Below are 15,521 nucleotides of genomic sequence, written 5' to 3'. Positions count from 1 at the left end.
TCAGAACTCAGCCATCAACTGATGTGAAAATCAGAATCAGAATCAGAAGAGCTTTATTGCCAAGTGTGCTTGCACACACAAAGAATTTTCTTTGGTGTTGGAAGCTTCTAGTACAGACATTCAACACAATGACAATACAATATAATAAGATTTACAGTCTAAAAGATTCTAAAATATGCATATATAAAATAAAGACTATTTCACAGAAAATGGGGGATAATAACATATAAGAGACATTGTACAGGGTAGTATATAGTAGAATAAACATATTCATATTCATATACATATTCATAAATCAATCAAATAACACTCATGATCCCCTTTGATGAACTCTGTCCATTAGAAAATTCTTCAGGAATCACAGCATGTCTGAACCAAGGAAACAAAGCAGGATCTCTCTTTTTTACTGCACCTCAGATAAGCAGCATGACCCATATGGTGCTCACATACATACAGAAGAGCAGGTTGCCATGGCAGCAAATGCCAGCGAATGAAAATAGACACCAGAACATCTCCTACTCATCCACGATGATAGTGACTTGTTCGAGCGCAACAGTGGGGTTTGATGCAGTGAGATGTGCATCATTGGTTAAACAAATCATATTATGCATATTTAGATGCAAAAATGCACACATTTTTAATAGAGATGCACGGACACTAATTTGTCCACCAATTTGATAGCCGATTATTCAGAGTGTTATTGGTTTATAACGATTCTGAAGGTTAAATTTATATTTCTTCACAGTATTATTAATTCATGTAATGACTATTAATATCGAAGATCAAACTGGTGATGTTTCTAAACATTTTCTATAAACAGAGCACAAATTCACTGCATTTGCCTGTCCTCTTTTGATTGACAGTATATATCGGCCCTGATCATCGGCTGTTTTTATCGGCCCATAGTTTGAAAATTTATTTTACCAGCCGATAACGATTATTGGTCGATATATCGGTACATCTCTCATTTTTTTTGGTAAACATTGCATCCATAAAGCTATATTTTGGATACGTTATGTAAATATGAATACCTGTATCTTCACTTAAAATCTTCAGTTAAACAGCTGCCTTAAATTTTTAAGTTAAATCAAATTAGCTTTATGAGTCAACTGAACTTAAATTATATTGAACTGCCTAAAAAATCGAGTTGTATTTTACGACTCAGTTTAATATAATTAAGTTCAATTGACTCATAAAGCTAATTTGATTTAACTTAACAATTTAAGGCAGCTGAAATTAGTGATTGTTTTTTTTACAGTGCGAATAGCCATCCTAAACCTTTCGCCCTCTATACTTCTCAGTAAAATTGTGTTCTCCCATCCTGAATTGAAGCTGCAGTCTTCAACAAAGATCAAGCAACATGCAAGCCGCTCGCAACAGATGCTTCGAGCACTACGGCTCTCCTGCACTGCACATTTCCCCAGGCAAAGGCAAAAACAAACAAGTGCACTGGCAGCGGAAAACAGATGATGCATGTGAATGACCTAGTGCTCCGTGAGAGCAGGCCTGCTGGGGCTCGGCCAGAGCTGGGGCACAGACCGGGGACCACAACACAGTCCCACACACAAGCACTCCGCCAGTCATAAAAGCTCTCCTCTAGAAACTCGAAGTGACACAGGGGCGGCCGGAGAACACTTACACCGTGTCTACACCGGACACGATGCGACACGACAAAAGAACCCATTATAATTTAAAACGATAATTGGCACGACAATCCCATTAGAACAAGCCGTGTGTCGCGTCGCGTCGCGCCGGTCGCTTCCGGTGTAGACACGGTGTTACATGTGACAATGAGCTTGCAAACATTTGCAGAGATGTTTCTGCTTATTTAAGCACTGGACTGCTCTTGCTCAGATATTGTGGGGTAGGATTTGTTCTAAAGTGTTAAACTTCTAGCAACGCTAAGGTCATGGGTTCGATCCCAGTGGATTGCACATAGTGAGAAACAAAATGTATAGTACACTGCAATGTAAGTCGCTTTGGATAAAAGCTTCTGCCATAAATGTAAATGATTAACACCAGACTAATTGTTTTGTGGACAACTTCTGTATAACGGCCTAAAGAAAAATGTGAATGATACGTCTATGTGTTTATGTCTATGTTCTATGATGATGTGATGGATACATGGAATGCTGCTGTAGTGTTTTGCCAAAATAAGTTCTGGAGCAGGTTTATTTTCATTCAAGAGTTTAGCTATAAAACTGCCTTTCAGTTTTGCAGACTCTTACACACATCCAACTAATTTCTATAAAACAGAGTGAATAAAAGCTTAACCATTTAGCTCTGTTATGAGCACTTTCGACACCCTGAATCCCAATGACTGCCAGACCAAGTCCCAGTACATGGCACTTCCTGTGTGAGCGCAGCTTTTGACCGACACTAAGTGGACCGTATGAACAATGTTCATGTGGACAACCCACACCGCAGACCTCAGAACAGTTAAGACAGCAGCCAGCCAGACTCACCCTCACTCCGTCCCTCTTCCTGTCCTGTCTACAAAACTACTTCCGTCTATTGTGACTCAATTGGAGCCACGTTGCTGCCGGGCCGATCCACATAATAGGCATTCTGCTGCTTTTATTTAAAGACAGAATCAGACTTTATCGCTGCACAGAAGAATAGTGCTGCTATCAGGGCTCTTATCTGATGCCAACAGTGCCCTGTGGTGGAGCGACTGTTTTTGTGCCATCTGGTCCTTGGCTCTACATCTCCCTCCATCTTATATGAAGCAGTGTTCAGATCTAAGACAGCGCTATGCTTCCTTTTCAAGGACTAGATGAAGAGATAATGATGCTTTTAGACAACAGAGACAGTTTAGCTTTTGTTTAGTGTATGGCGCTGTGGAATACTTGATTCTGATTGGTCAGTTATGCTTGGGCAAGATATTTGTAGACTACAGATCGCTGTACAACCTTATAGTTGTTTACTTTAAAAATGTTTTACAAAATAACAAAAAATATTTTGAAGTCAATACATATAATTATATTTTATTTATTTATATTCCGGTAAGTAGCTATATTGTATAGTCATATGGTCATTATTGCCAAATAAACCTCCTCAAACGATCCAAAACCTTTCAATCATGATCTCCCTGCTGTTTTCTGTTTTGTTATTTGCAGTAACGACTGTCTTGAAACGTATATTATTTCTTAAGAAAATTTTCTGAATATTGAATCCAGCCTCCACAAGTCTCATATAGTTGGATATAAGGACACAGTTAACTGGGACATAGAAGTGGAGCACTTGGGTCTTTAAGATGCTCCACATGCAGCCAACAAAAGATCGGAGATGACGAAAGAGAGCCAAAGGAAAACTCAAATTTTCATGGCAGAAGACTAAAATAGCAGATAATGAAAATAATAGGGGTGCACAAAACACTACAAACACAAATAGCAAAATCTGGCGTTTTGCACTTTTTTGCTTTTTGCTTTACCATGATACATCTTCTGCATAATACACAATATGATGCAGAGAGCAGAGCAGCTGTGTGTCTGTCATCCTGCATGTGTGCAAACAGCCCGTGGCAGTGAGGCGGACAAGCAGAATTAGGCTGTTTACATGGGGCTTTCAAGAGGCTTGAAGATGTGGGGTAGGGGGTCTGGGAGTATACCCCTAGGATAAATTATTTTTTACATATTTACTCTTAAAAATAAAGGTGCTTAAAAGGTTCTTCAGTGATGTCATAGAAGAAGCATTTTTGGTTCCACAAAGACCCATTCAGTCAAAGGTGCTTTAAAGAACCATCTCTTTCTTGCCTTCTCATAATCCGAAGAACCTTTTTTCGCCACAAAGAACCTTTTGTGAAACAGAAAGTTTCTTCGGATGTTAAAGGTTCTTTTTGGAACCATTTAGACAAAAACGGTTCTTCTGTGGCATTGTGAGTGTTCCAGAACAATCTTTAAGCATTTTTAGGTTACATTGAAGGTTGTACAGTAGATCAACTCAGAGGTACTTCTTTATTGACACAGTATATAAAATAATTAATGTGAAAGTAAACATTTATTTGAATATAAAACTGAAAGTCCTATTGATTCAAATGTTCAAGACTTTTTACATTTAAAGAAGGTGAATCTGCTATCCAGTCTGTTGTGTTATCCATTAGGTCAGGCGGATAAGCGTTTAGGCGGTTCAGTTCGGTAGTGCAATTTCTTTTGCCCTGTGGAGTGTTTAGCCTTACGTAACCAATTATTTTTGAGGGCCGGGCACTAAACGGACCAATCAGATTTTAGTTGGGGCAACTTCTAATGTGGCCAAGTCCTAGCTCTGTCTGTGCTTGGAAGTTTAAATCATTTCGAAGGTGTGTGTGTGTGCGTGCGTGTGTGTGTGTGTGTGTGGAGAGATGGCGAAAGTGAGTGAGAAATGTTATCCAATGAACTGCCCATTTTCATCAGACACTGACTCAGTAACAATAAACAACATTTACTCAATAACTCCCATTAGATTTCCACTCAACTCCTGTACAGTTCCTGGCAAAAACATTCAGGGCTAATATGATTTGGGGTTTGAGAGCAGAAAGTTTGTCCCACAGTCGAGCTTTACCCAACTGTCTCAGATTCACATTGGTCATGGATGCCTACAACAGAGTGTGCTGCATAAGGGAGCATAACTTTGACAAACTCTTAAATTCCACCATATCCTTGCAACCATCCTCATTAAAATCAAATGATTTGGTGGGCACTGTCTAAGCACTGAAGGGAGAGTCATTTTATTACAGAAGAGTAGGTCAGACTGCATTGCAGAAAATGCAAAAGTTCATAATCTATTTCACTTTATAATTCGATGCCACTTGAAACATTTCAGGGCCTGAAACTTGTGTTTTTATCAAATATGACAGCCATTTTAAAATACAGGAATTGCTTTTTCAGAATTTGACTAAAGATTGTAAGGGCTTAGAAAAACCCCCGCAGAGATAAATTGTGTTTAATAAACATTGAACTATTCCATAAAAAATCTAGATTGTGATGTTTGATTCTGTGGTGACTTTAACATTCAGAAAATGTTGATAATAAATATCAGTAGGTCTAAACTAAATAGAATCTTTTCTGTTCAATTTCTGTTTGAAGTTTTGAAATTTTTCCAAATTCTGAAGCATAAAGTAAAAGCCTAAACGTACAAAATATAAATCTTTAAGTCTGAATTGTAACACAGTTGCAAATAACAGGGGTGACCAAAATCAACCCTAAATTATTTATACTGTGACTCAGTCAGTGTTACTTAGTTTTGGGGTCAAATGTTGGTTTGAATTTACAGATAATCTTTAAGTTTATTTCTAACAGAAATTGTTATTTACTCCTTGCAGTAGGCTACATTGGGTAACAGGGTTAACCTGAATGATTGAAATGGCTGATCGTGACAAAATTCAGAAATTGCTCTATTAATTGTAATGCGTACAGACAAAAAGCTGGAAGAATCTAGCACACATCTGGCCAACTAAAGGCCCGGATTTTCTGCATACGTCCACCATCTCTGTCTCAAAAAGCCATTTGAGTCCGACGGGTGGTCACCCCTGCTGCCATGTCTCAGTGCAGAAGACGAGCCCCAGAGAAGCAGCGAGATGACAGGAGCATATGTTTAAGAAGACACTCGACTGTCTCCCGCAGGGGACTGTTTCCAGAACCAAGATGAAAGCAGAGAGTTTATATAACACTGTGCATCTTTAAGAAGAGAGGCGGGCGGTTGCGCTCCTCTACACTGTTTATCTTCAGAGGGAGGAGTTTCCTTCTGATAAAGCTCACATGCACTCAGTCTGCCTATCAGGTCAAGGGCTGAAAGTCAATGGCATCGTTTGACTGTGGGCAAACAGAAAACTGAACATTCACTCTGCTGTTATAGACATGTACAGGATGTGACAGTGAGGACAGAGGATGTATATATCTATGAGTGAGTACTTGTGATTTGAGTAAATGATATCAACTTTGCAAGTGGATTAATACAGTGGTGTGTGTTGGCAACAGTGTGGGTGGAATCCCCAGAGAAAGTCACATAAAAGCAGTCTGACCGAGCCAGATGTGTCACTGATCTACAGTAAATAAGGATGCCTAAACCAAATCATTATAAACTTTATGAATAGTTGGATAACATTAGATATCATGTTTGTAATGCTGGAATACTTCAGAATACATTCAGACTCAAGAGGTCTAAAGGCCAGTTCACACCAAGAATGATAATTATAAAGATAACCCAGGGTAACTGTATGAGCGTCCACACAAACAGATGATATGTTTATTATAAGCACACGTGCTATTTTGACATTTAAAGTGAGCAAGCCTTTTAAATAAAAGATTTTGATTGGCTCTCAATGTTTTATCATGCATCAGCTGAGATAATAGCTCTCAAAGGGAGTCCAACAATATAGTTCCCCCCTCCATTTCGAAGCACTACGGTGGCTGACACAGAACTAAGATGTCGTCACATTTTCGCTTCTTTTCCGAAGGAGATGACGTATTTATGTAATGCGCTCTGTAGAGCAGTTTGTCCGTTTAGGGCTACTGTAGAAATAGCTCATTCTAAGGTAATAAAAACATAACGCTTCATTATGTAAGGTCTTTAAACACCTCTGAAGGTATATTACATTGGATTTCTGTCAATAGATCCTCCAAAAAATACACACTGGACCTTTAACTACTATTTAATGGTTTACGGAAAGCAATTGTATTTAAACTGCATTAACAACGCGCTTCATTTTCTACATGCTATTATACATTAAAATATATAAACGTTCATACAGTATATCACATTTTATCACACTTTAATATCACATTTGTACATATTTTACCTTCCAGCATCCTGCAGTTATGAACCTATGAATAATTCATGTTTGTAGAATCAAAAGTGAACAAAATAACAGCAGCAAGCATGTAAAACGAAGCAGATCGCTGCTGAAACTCTTCCTCATCCTCATTTTCCTCCTCCTCTCTTTGGACCTGACATGAATATATCTGAACTGGAGAGACTCACCCACTCTGCCACCCACCCACACTCTCTCTCACATTCTCACCCTCTCACAAGAGATGCTACATTTTAATAACAGAGAGAACGAGAGTGTGAGATTAAGGAGGGAGAGATGCCTAGAGCGTTGGCGTTCAACTGAAATGCATTTTTATGCAACTTGCTTTTGGAGTATCTGTCTACAGCATGTGTTTTTCAAAACTGCTGCCCCAAATGCAGAGAAACATAAACGCTACTTTGAAATGATAAGAGTGAGGGAAGGAAATGACACGAGGCTACTTAAATGGAGAAACCCACTGTGCGGTGAACTGGGTCAGCGCTTTGTTAAATATGTAAGAATTACTGCAAGGACACTCAAAAAGATTTCCCAGCATCGTTCAGTCAGGCAGCGTAAATAATCGGGCATTGCAAAAATAGCATTGAACCATACCGTCTCTAGAGCCCATGACACATGCCAAAGATTTGTAACCTAAAGAGGCACCATGCAAAACACATTAGATGACGCTGCGCTTTATTATGTAGAAAATGTTACAAAACTTCAATCCTCAAGTGTTTGCCCTGAGGAAAATGTTATTGCTGCGGGGGCTCTTTCGTAGCTCAGCAGATTTTATGGAGTTTTCGGTTCAATTTTATCAAGTACTACAAATCCTTAAGAGACATAAAAATAAACACAAATTAAACAACTAGAGAAATACAATAGTATAGTGCTACGAAATGAATGAATCAAATCAAATCGTCCATCTAATGACAATCCAATGAGAAATTTAGAGAAAACGTTAAAGAAAATAGTAAATAAATGAAAATTGGTTTATAATATTCTCATCTTCATGTCTTTCCAAACATACAGTATATGACTTTCGTTGTTCTGCAGAACACAAAAGAAGATATTTTTAAGAATGTTGATAACCAAACAACACTGATCTCCTGACGTCCATTGTAGGAACACAAAACCACTGATACATTTCTCAAAACATCTTCTTTTGTGTTTCACAGTAGAGTCATATACAGGTTTTGAGCGACATAATTTTTGTTTGGGTGAACTATCCCTTTAATTGTAGATTTTGGTATCTTTAAACAGGTTGCGACATTGTTGAGATCTATTCAAGCCCACGGAGGAGACAACTTAAAATGTTAAATAAAAGCTACTAAAATTTTTTAAATATTTCTTTGGAGATTTTTCCCTAGGTGGTAATTTAACGAAACTGTATACTCACAGTTAAATGATTTTTTTATAGCTATGCCACACAGAACACAATTTAACATCCCTAACAGTCTAATTACAGCACATTGCTGCGTGATGCATTTGGATATCAGTACCACGTGACCACATGTACAAAACACTACATGTTTCAAAACCTTTTCATCTGTGTGAGATAACAGGATGTAATTATCAGTATGAAGTAGGCAGCAAGCTACAGATACTGTAAGCAGGATATTACTTAAAAAATCAAGATGTATGGTTACTAGGCAACCAAATGTGTGATTCCTATATCATTAACAGCCAAGACAGAATCCTGAAAAAAATGAACAGTGACAGGGAGATGAATACAAATCTACAGAGGAAATTTATCATAATAAACAAAATTGAGTCCAAAATTAGATGACTTGTGTAGTACAGTGGTTCTTAACTGTTAAGTACAGTAAATCAATCGAAACTCTTATTGAGTATTTAAGATAGCAAATAAACAGCTGGGTAGAAACTATAGGCAGACGCCAACATGCAACCATTCTTACATAAGTCAAGCAACCATCTGACCGTCCCAGCTCAGACAATTCCATCCCCAACCAAGAGCAAAGACGGACTACTTGTCACATTAATGCTACATTTACAATACTTGGTATTTAATGCTAAACTTACATCACATGACAGCAGTTTGAAGTTATAGCTGCACTCAGTGACTTTGATTGGAGGTTGCTGGGTGGGTGTTTGTGGGGTGGGGGGTGCATGTTGGTTGTGGTTTGGGGGGTTTCATTTGTTGGAGCTGTGTGGGTCTGGTTTGGTCTTGTTTTGTGGTCGATGTCGGACAACAGAGGAATAAAGTTACATTATGCCATTACTACTTTTCCCTGGTTGTTCCTCTGTTGTCTGTTGTCTGTTGTTGATCACGGAATGGGACCGGGTTGGACCTGCACGGTTTCGGCGGGTGGGGCTTCCTGGGTCGCGGCTCGTGGGCTCTCCCTGTTCTTCGTGGACGTTGCTCGGTGGCTTTTGGTCGGGGTCACTGAGTGCAGCTATGACACGTCAGAGGAGATCTGGCCCTCCCGGCTGAGCCTGGTTTCTCCCGAGGTTTTTTTTCTCCATTTATTCATCATTGGAGTTTGGGTTCCTCGCCACAGCAGGGCAGTGTTGGCTTGCTCACTGGGAGACTGCATTTATTCATTTATTTATTAGATATTATTTATTATAATGATCTTGCTTGGTCTATTCTATAAACACCATGTTTTACCTTTCTGTGTTTTTCTGTTTTTCTTATTTGCTCCTGTAAAGCTGCTTTGGAACAATGCACATTGTGAAAAGCGCTATATAAATAAATTGAATTGAATTGAATGTTCAATTTATAGAATTTAAAACAATTGTCAATCGTTATTCCTCGTGGTCAGGGGCGGCGTTTGCGTATGGCAACATCTGGATGTGGGTTTGAAGCGATTGTCACACACAGTATCAATGGCAAATGGTTAAGTTCGCCCTTTTGCTGCAAAACTTAGAGCTTAGAAAACCACATTTTAAATGATATGAGGGTAGGGTTTGTTATCTGTAAGTCTATGTGTAAATTTGTGAATTCGTTCAGTTTCGTGGATTCTTGTACATGTTTTGTTTAGATATGATGTGGTATAATTTATGGTTCCGTTACTTTGGAATGTCGTTGTTGTATGGCCAGAGGAAATTTTGCCATACCCTAGGTTTTGGTGAAACGCCGCCACTACTCGTGGTAGTTTGGAAACACACCATATGTTTTTCTATTAAGTGACCACATTTGAACTAAATTTGAACTTTCTATGGACGTCAAAATTGGACGTCCAGAAGTCGTCATAAAAACTTACCTTCTGGCTCTTCAGGGGACGTTTTTTCAACGTCCGACAAAGACGTTGAAAAGACGTCATTTCGACGTACTTTTGCTCAGTGGGTTACTTGCTCAAAATGCCTGAATATGTGTGTATGTGTAATGTAAATACAGTTATCACAACATTTTGAAATGAAAATCAAACCACAACACATGCTATTATTGCAAAATAATACTGCAAAATGTACATTTTATAATAACGGTAGGCGATAGTTTTGAGAGAGAGGAGCTAATTGTCATGTTTGTCGTATTTGAGGAAGGGACAAACGACATACTGTACTTGGTACGATATGTTGAATACCTCAACTTGCAGTATGCGACCCTCTCTTCATAGTTCTTCCATTGCTTATATAAATAAACATTGCCATGTTTAATGCACAAGTACTTAAATAATTTATAAAAATGTATTTTAAAAAACATTTACAGTATGGCTGCTCTAAAAAGCCAAGGTGTTACCAAAAAGCTCAAGCATATTCAGATTGACAAAAATAAACACATCCATTGTGTTTACATCTTTTCCCTAAGTTTGCTTATTAGGCCGCTCACACTGACTGACTGATGCATATAAAACTGCAAAGCACTTTCTTGCTCTGCAGGCTCTATGCTTCTGGGTGACAGGCTTTTTAAAACATTCTGCCTAGAAACCCTGTCCTCTTTGCAAGGGTTAATGCAATATGTGCTCTTGAGGATGAATCACTGGATGTAGGCTATCAAGGCTCAGAGGAATCAAATCTTTAAAGATACTCACAGATTTTTGGGGCATTTAGTACTAAATAATCTAGACACTGCATCACAAAGACTGTATATTCTGTATTGTTTTATGAGCTTTAAAAGACCTCTGAATATAATCTTTGAATTAATTCTTGACTTTGAAACTACACATTACTTCACTACCAACCTGCATCTACCAAGCCCTGCATGAAGCCATCAAAAGCAGGTGCTTAAAAGGTTCTTCGCAGCGATGCCATAGAAGAACCATTTTTGGTTCCACCAAGAACAATTCAGTCAGAGGCTCTTTAAAAAAGCATCTCTTTCTTACTTTTTTATAATCTGAAGAACCTTTTTTTCACCACAAAGACCCCTTTGTAAACATAAAGGTTCTTCAGATGTTAAAGGTTCTTCATACCAAAAGGTTCTTCTATGGAATCGAATAACCTTTCGAAGCACTTTTTTTTTAAGAGTGTACCAAGGAAAGCAATTTTGCAGTTATCCAAATTATATGTGCTCATAATGAGGGATGAGGAATGAATGAGTCACTCCAATAATGACTGCTGCTTACTTCAGGTAAGAAAGGTCTTCTCAGTTCAACCAAATGTCCATTCATTCAAGTTCCTGCTTAAAGCGGCCTTATTATTTCTTGAGAACAGTCCTGTGGAGTGATTTCTCAATGACCGCTCTGCTGGAAGTCATGAATCACACACTCAGAAGATGATTGTTGTCTCTCATGCACACGCAGAAAACAAAACATGTGCAGATTGTACTTCACAACGGTTCAGGCACAGAACTAAGATGTCATCACGTTTTCGCTTCTTTTACTGTAGGAGATAACGTATTTACAAAACGTGCTCTGTAGAGCAGTTGCCCTCGTGGCCAGTGCTCCGACATATATAGGCTAAATGCACTTCTGACAACCCGAGTTCGATTCTAGATTAAAGGTCCTTTTCCGATCCCTTTTCCCCTCTCAAACCTGTGCTTTTCTGCCCACTTCACATACACTCTTCTATCCAATAAAGGCCCAAAAATGACCCGTGTGAACTAAAATCAGGCTTAACAGTCAATAAGCGCAATTCACTGTCTTTACCAATAAAGCTATTGGTTCTTTTAACTGAAAAGTAGGACGTTCTGATACAAACCTGAAAGACGTTCTACACATTCCCATGCACAAACACACCACTTCTTTGCTCTCAGTCTGGCCACTCTAGTCAATCTGGGTTCCATTTGCGACTGCACATGCATGCGTGTGGTCAAAAGGACACGAGGAGCCCGTCTGCCAGCTCAGCTGTAATGTATTTCGACTTGAGCAAGGGTGTTCTTCGAGCCTTGAGGAAAAGAGATCGACCGAGACACAGTGAGAGGTAAAACAGTAGACCTGCCTTTGTGAGAGACAGTTTGCCATTAATTGCTTTCTTTATTACTGCCCATCAATAACGTACACACACGTTTTCTGTGCGTACGTTCGTTCTATGAATCACACGAACGCACTTTGAGAAATGATCCCAGGCCCAGGGGCTTTGGAACAATAGTAGCGGGAGTGAGAAAAAAGTGTAAAGTGGTCTGCAAGGACCAGCAGCTGGAGCTCTCAGTATTTACATTCTCTTTCAGAACATTCTAGACATTTTGCTTTCTGACATCATTGCTTTGAAAAACAGAAGAAATTCAAGTAGCAGCATTCAGGAAGCAATAAGGATTTGCAGAGCGCTTTATAGTGATGAAGGTCTGTCAGGATAAATCCGCGGTCACACTTGACTTTTCACTCCATTGACTTCCATTCATATGCATGCAGCTGCGACAGACCGGATATTTTACATTTCGCTGCGTAGCAAAGTTCAACTTTGGTGAACTCTGACCTGCGAATTCGCGTCACGTAAGTGCGTGAGACCAATAGAAGATCAAAATGTCACAGCGTGACCTCTCGCTACAGAAATGTAAAAAATGGAGGAATCGCTCCCGCCCATTTTCGTACAACCATCCGAACAAATTTCGCATGCTCAAAGTCAAGTCTGACCGCGGCATAAGTGTACAACCTATTTCTTTTCTTCACAGAGTAAATCATTTTGAACAATAACATTTAAACCTTGCATGACAGACTTCTTCTGTAAAGCCACAAAACAAGTGTGATAATAATCTAGTGTAGAACTATTTTGCTTTGAATCAAATGTTGTAAATCTGTGATTTATGCAAATGAATTGGCATAACATTCTTCCTGAATCAAATTTCCGGTAACATGTCACTTAATTTACCTTTTTCATTTTTGTACTCATCTCACAAAAGTCTAAGATAACAATAAAATACTTCAACTTTATTCTCGTCTGTTTCCGTTCATGAAACTAACATTGCTTATTTCATTTTTTCTGAAATGCAAAATAAATTGTCTTTATCTTGTATCTGTAGGATTAAAAGAAGTGGGTTGATTTTTGCTGCAACTTCAATAAAAAAGTTAAAACTCTTATGAGTGAATTCTACTCTAAAGATCTATATGTATTTGCAGTTTTTTGTGTTAGTAAAGAACTCAATTAGCTATATATCACATATATTGGTTGATTTATTCATGTTTTTATATTTTGGATTTTTAAAAACAAGTAGAAGTCGTGTTGAATGTGATTTTACCTAGGTGAAATGACCACAGTTTTAAAGTAAGACAAGGAATCAGGTTGAATGGAATTTACGTTTGTTTTACACAGAGTGAACGACTTCAACATGAGTTTAGCATGATGCTAATAGCATCACTGTTGGCATACATACCCCATGGAGACGGAGCAGCGAGAGATGAACTACAGTGCACCTTTTTGTCTGTACAGTACAAGATGCATGTGCACGCGCGTGCAGTCAGCGGATATGAGAGATGCGCGTCAGTCAGCAGTTGCCAAGTCCGTTTACAATACGTGACCTTGGGCTTCTATTTCTGTCAAGTCGCGTTAAAAAATCACTTGTCGCGGGTTGAGGGTTTTGGGGCTTATTTTAAAAAATATGGTAGCTTGCTTCTGAATCTGACAAGCAACTTCGTTTCTTTACATCTTTGGTCGCTGTTTTGTTCAACCCATTAACACCGTCTGCTCACAGCTAGGCTTTTTGGACTACATATGGCAGCGCACAAGATCACAGCACCGCGAGACCTATTTGAAAGTATACAGAGCAGTCTACTGTCGAATCACTCTCGCGGTACTATGATGTCACGCGCGGCGCCGCAGGAGGTCACACAACAGATCTAAGCACGTAAAACGTAGAGAAGCCAAGAATGTTACAGTGGTCTCTTAACGTAATCATCGGCGCTCTTTGGATAATCGGAGGTGAATATCATACTAAAAATATAAAATACTCACTTAAAGATAAAGAGCATTTTATAACCGGGCTACATCATTAAAAATGTTAAAAGTGTAGATCTACGCGTTTGGCTACACAGCCTTATTCAAGCCTAAACACGCGAATAGCGTAATTTGTCCTCAAACACACTGCCTCCTGTCCCCTACCAACTAAATTAAATGTATTACATCTGTCACGATTAGAATGAAATGTGAAAATGAACGAAAAGTGTTCAGATCTGATCAGGGTGTAGCAAAGATGGGGAGGGAGGGATGACCCTATTTATAAATGTATTGATCATTGCAGAATATCATTTAAAAAAGTATACATCCAATGCATATAGTTCAGTTTTACTTTATTATAAATGTGTGGCTGTTACAGCTACGTTAAGTGGTCATTATATCTTCTTTTCCATCTCTCCAGGCCTATACTGCTCACATGTGATCAGAGATTATACTGGATTTCCTCTTGCTTTGTTGCAATTAATTTTTGTAAAATAACTTATGTTTGTGTTTTTCAAACAGGGTAGTGTCAGTTTAAAATGACTCAGGCTCGTTCATTAATAATACATAATTCATAATAATTTACATTGATGATCATAAATAATGTAATAATTTTGGGCTTGTTTTGGGAGCTGCAGTTGCTTATTTGTCTTGCAAGAGTTTCAACTCTGGTCAGCAGAGACTCGCGGTCCGGTGGACCCACATGCAAGTATAAACGAGCCGTGAAAGACAGGCTGTGCGCGTGCACGTTTACATGTTTACTTGCGGCTTTGAGTGTACTGACGGCTGTGACGTTCTTGCCCGCATCACGGGAAACAGAAGATCGGCTTGGAATCGGCGAGACGTGAGACTGACCGGCCGGTCACCGGTCGGGCCGATCATATGAAAAACCGGCCGATTCCGATCTCTTGCCGGTCAATCGGTGCACTTCTACTTGTTTCCCAATGAGTGGACTACTAACCCCTTTCTCTGTGTGAACTGATGAGCACTAACAAGTTTGCATGAAGCATTCCTTTGAGTATAGCCTCCACGCTGCTGATGATGCACACCTGCACGGCCTTATGGGACAAGGGTGGAGGCAGAAGAGAAGGAGAACCTCTTTATAGAAGCATTTCCCATCTCATTAAAAACTACACTGTTAACGATTTCCTTGTATTTTTACAGTAAGTTACTGGCAGCACGGTTGCCAGCAAGTTACTGTATTTTTATTTACAGTGCTGTACTGTAATACATTTTACAGTACAAAAAATATTACTGTATAGCTACAAAACAGTACTTTACTGTATTTTTACAATATTTTGTAATTTGTCTATTTTTACTGTATTTGTATTATACTGTAATTTACTGTAATACCTATATTGACACATTATTACTATTTAATACTTTTGGCAATAATTACTTTATTAGTTATTCATATTACAAAACTGCTATACTTGACATTATGAATCAAAAGGCAATCCAAGCAATATTTGCATCAAACATATTTTTT

The 15,521-nt window shown here is 38.7% G+C and overlaps 1 protein-coding gene across 10 annotated transcripts in view; it reads right to left on the bottom strand.

Annotated features, from left to right (window-relative positions):
- arhgap44a (Rho GTPase activating protein 44a) overlaps positions 1-15,521 on the bottom strand; it is a 57,939-nt gene that overhangs the window by 31,874 nt on the left and 10,544 nt on the right. The gene's annotated exons all lie outside the window — the stretch shown is intronic.

This window comes from Triplophysa rosa, linkage group LG11 (genome assembly GCF_024868665.1).
Source record: "Triplophysa rosa linkage group LG11, Trosa_1v2, whole genome shotgun sequence".
NCBI lineage: Eukaryota > Metazoa > Chordata > Actinopteri > Cypriniformes > Nemacheilidae > Triplophysa > Triplophysa rosa.
This window is presented reverse-complemented; position numbering and strand designations above follow the sequence as displayed.